The sequence below is a fragment of the Acomys minous genome, assembly GCF_964271855.1.
Source record: "Acomys minous genome assembly, chromosome: 12".
Taxonomy (NCBI): Eukaryota; Metazoa; Chordata; class Mammalia; order Rodentia; family Muridae; genus Acomys; species Acomys minous.
This window is the reverse complement of record NC_140493.1, coordinates 46,173,974-46,178,238: the sequence shown is the minus strand read 5'-3', so window position 1 is coordinate 46,178,238 and position 4,265 is coordinate 46,173,974.

The window sequence follows — 4,265 nt, the reverse complement described above, 5'->3', positions numbered from 1 at the left end:
TCATTGCAAATTTTAAGTGTCTATTCTCTAATTTCTAAAATAAGTAAAAATCCACTTGCCTGTCCCCACATTCCTACTTAATAAAAGGTGGCTTCTATTCTTGATCCATCTCTGCGACTCTGTGGAGGCAGGACTGTGGGTTTCAGGAACAGGCTCTGTCAGCCTCTCAGAGCTTAATGTAACCTTTGCTATCATCCACAGAACATCTTAATAAGGCTCCCTGGTTCTGCTCTGAATTTATTAGTGTACCCCACCTGTCTCAGGAATGGAAATACATATCAAGCCAGATAACATGACACTTTCAATACTGCTTTTAAAGGTGAAGAGTACATTGAAATCCAGAGATCAGGGTCTTACATGAGGTTTTCTAGAAGTGCTGGAAGTTTGAATTCAACTGTACTCATTGCAAATGTTGAGTGTCTATTCTCTAATTTCATCACCCTAGTCAAGCCTGATCCTTAGTAACTGAAAAGACTCATGAGATGAACAACACTGTCTTGTCTTTTGGATACAAAGCTGGGCTACAGGGGGAATAAATGACAAACACAGCAATCTTTTGAGATATTATAAGTAAAACCTTTGAGTTTTTAAAAAAATATTTGCCCCAGAAAAGATGTAAAACATCTTTAGGATTCGTGTGTCTGATTTTATCAGTAACATACATGTATTAAGCACCTGCTGTGTGCCAACAGAACCTCTGGGGATTCCAGGAAAAAATAATCTATGATCTCTGACTGAGAAAACACACATCTAAATACATCCATATTCCCCTACTAGTTATGGGAGAGCTCTGTGACTACAGGGAAGATTTGTGATCTGTTGAAGCCTCAACATGCTGATCTGAAAACAGGGGCAGAAGATCATTTTCTTTTTCTACCAAAGTTTCAGGCCCAGTGCTTGGGTGATGACATTGTGTCTGTGGTTCCTATAGGAGAAGTGATGATCACGGTTGCCAACTCCTGTTTAGAAGGGTTACAATTACACCGTAACTCCTATAAGAGCCTTAATTGAAAAATTCAAGGCCATTCATGGGTTAACTCTTCCCTTAAGATGTATGGGCCTACCACAGAATGATAATTCAATGCCTTCCAGATTAGAAACTTTGATGACCTTCCTTGGTGAAATGATACTGTTGGGGCCTGGGCTCACTCAACCAAGGAAGAGAGAACACCACCAAAGCCAAAGTAAGCCAGGTATCAGCTTTCTTTACTGCACAGAGCATTTCTAACTAGCTAGGGTCACAGACCAGACTCAGGAGCTGGAACTGTGGCCCTACTGAATGGGAGGAGGCTCCTTTAAAAGCAAAAATCTGTGAGTAGAGGATGTTAGGATACAATTAGAAAATTGATGGGTCTGTCCTTGAGTACAAGGCTTGTTCAGGATGTGAGCCTCATGAGAACAAGGAGGGAACACATGAGAAAGGATGTGCTCCTGTGTTTGCAATAGATGAGCAGGGAGTTCAGGAGTGAATGGGAAGGGGAGTTTGCCAGAGATTGTGATCATGAAGTGCATGGGAAGGAATGTATGCCCCCTCAAGGCTATACCATCTTAGCTTTATGGGTTAAACCTAGCTTTATGGGGAAAACCTAGTTACAGGTTTTTCCTATTACTAGGAATAATCTAGGCTTGGGGGAGGCCCAGCAGAATGGGGGTGGCATGGAGAAGTTCAGGCCTCTCCATCCCCCCCCACCCCCTGCTTGGAGCTGTCAGTGATTTAATCCTTTGATTCATCCTGATCATCTTTATAGGACTCTGGGGGTTGGGGGAGGGGAGGATACTGAGACCTGAGTACAGAGAGTTTAATGTTAAAATTCTTATTGTGAATGAAGTGAGCTAAAACATTAATTATGTAAGAACCTACAAGCAGGGGTTAGGGATTTAGCCAGTGGTAGAGCACTCGCCTAGCACAAGGCCCTGGGTTCGGTCCTCAGCTCTGGAAAAAAAAAAAAAAAGAACCTACAAGTAGCAAAAGCAGAAATGTTTAGAGTGGTTCAGATATGGCTGACAATGAAGTAGTCAGCTGGGCTGGCTAGTGTGTCAGGTCCAGGTGGGATTTGGGGAAACCACACTAAGGGCCTATTTTCTGGTATGTCAATAGGTAGCCATTTGTCCCTTGTGTCAGAGACTTTTCAGCCTTTAGGTGGGAAAATGGGCGATGTATTCTCTTCTGTAACTGCTTCTAGCTGACATTAGGACATTGTTATCAGGGCTCAGGAAGGCTGAAAGGCTAGTCAAAGGCTGGACAACGGGGAAATTATTAGAAGCATCTTGATTAGCTGATCCAGTTGAAGAGATGGAGCAGTCATATCAGCTGAACTGGTTTACGTCATCTTTCAGGAAGTCCAGAGCTCAGCAGCTTGCAGTCCACAGATGACCCCTGGATGAAACCTGCCATCCAGGTGAAAATCTATTGAGACAAATATAGACTAGGAACAGAAGTTAAGATTGTCTATTAATTGGGGAAAGTGAGGAATCCCAAGACCAATGAGGGGGGAGGGGAAATCTCATTTTTTAAATAATAGGAGAGTGTACTTATCTGGAGTCTGTTTGATCTGTGGCAGGTGGATCCAGGTCTTATGACTTTTTGATTTCCTGAAGCTTATGTGAATGTTAGTTTACAAAAGGAGATATATTCATATTATCATTATATTAAAATCCATATTTTTAGAAGAAGCATGCAGCAGGTGTCTGTAAGTCAACAGGAACACACTCATGCCTTGAGATCTAGTAAAAGCTACGGTTCTGGGATAAAAGTATGAATAATCTCTTCTTCATCCAGAGAGCTAGATATACAGATCGGATACATGATGAGAAGCACCTTGAAGTCTATATTTAGAGGACAACCACAGAGAAATTAAAATCTTGAGCTTGTGACTGAATAATAAGCAACTGATGCTCCACCAGTTTGTTAGAACTCCATTGATTAATGTTAACATTCTGAACTGTTGAAATCTTGTAAAAATATAACAGTGGCGTATAAGGGAAAAGAAATCGGAAACATTTTATGTCTTAAATAACCTTTTATAGCTCTACATCTTGTATTTATATATCTTAAGACATCATCTTATATATTTTAACATTTAGACTGAGACTTTCTGTGTTAGCCCAAACTCTCAATATGTGTTCTTAAGAGGAGAGACTATTCTTTGTCTGTGTCAGAAAGGGAGGCAAAAGAGAAAGAGCAATTCCAAGGCTTTAAGTTCTGGTTCTGGTGTGGAGGTAGAGAGCCATATCAGAAAGACCTGGGGTGGCTTTTATGACTAGGATCCCCCGTAACGCAAGGAAGGACATGGGGACATCAGCTGTCTCATTCCTAGAATGAAGTTCTGTTAACAGCTTCAATACATTTGAAAGAAGAGTCTCCCATTGAGCCATCAGATAGTCTTTTCTGGTGGATAACTTGAATTTAGCCTTAATGAGACTCCTATCAAAGTGCCTCTCAGAACCATCCAAGTTTCTGACCTAAATTTATAGTTGCCCATCCCTGGACTGTCTAGAGCTTGGAGTTTCAGGAGTGGTTGGAACCAAAAGGCTGACAAGTTCAATATGGTCTTGTTCTTCCCTTCACATCTTGATTGAGATTTTCAGTAGGACTTGTCTTGCATGGCTGGAAAGATGAGGCTTGATAATGGGTCCTATGCTGTGTCCCTACTCTAGCCAGTCATTCCTAAAAGACTGGTGAGTGTCTAGTTGGCTTTATCTCCCAACTTCACCCGTCCTAGAGTCTTCTGAGAGGAAAGCACTGATAGAGGGACCTGCCTACATCAGATTGACATATGGGCGAGTCTGGAAATCCCTCTTTTATTTTTATTAATTTATTCAGATTACAACTCAATTGTTCTCCCATCACTCGTATCCTCCTATTGCTCCTACTCTCCCACCCCCACTCTTTTACCCTCCCTTATGTCCATGTCCGAGGCAGATCTCCCCCCCCCCCACTTTATAGTCATGACCTCCCCTTGGTGGGGAGTCCTGGTGGCACTCAAAGAAAGAATAGGCAAACTACCAGGATGAGACTTGTTACCCCTCTTTATTATTAATTGATGTAGGAGGTCCTAGCCTGCCATGAGCATCACTGCCCCTACGCAGATAGTCCTGAGCTGTGCTAAGGAAGCTAGTTGAACATAAGCCCAGGCCTTTCTTCAGGATTTCTGCTGGGATTCCTACCTTCATTTCCCTCAGTGATGGACTGATATCTGAAAGTATAAGCCAAATAAACCCTTTACTCTACAAGCTGCTTTTGGTTGACTGTTTTTATCACGCTT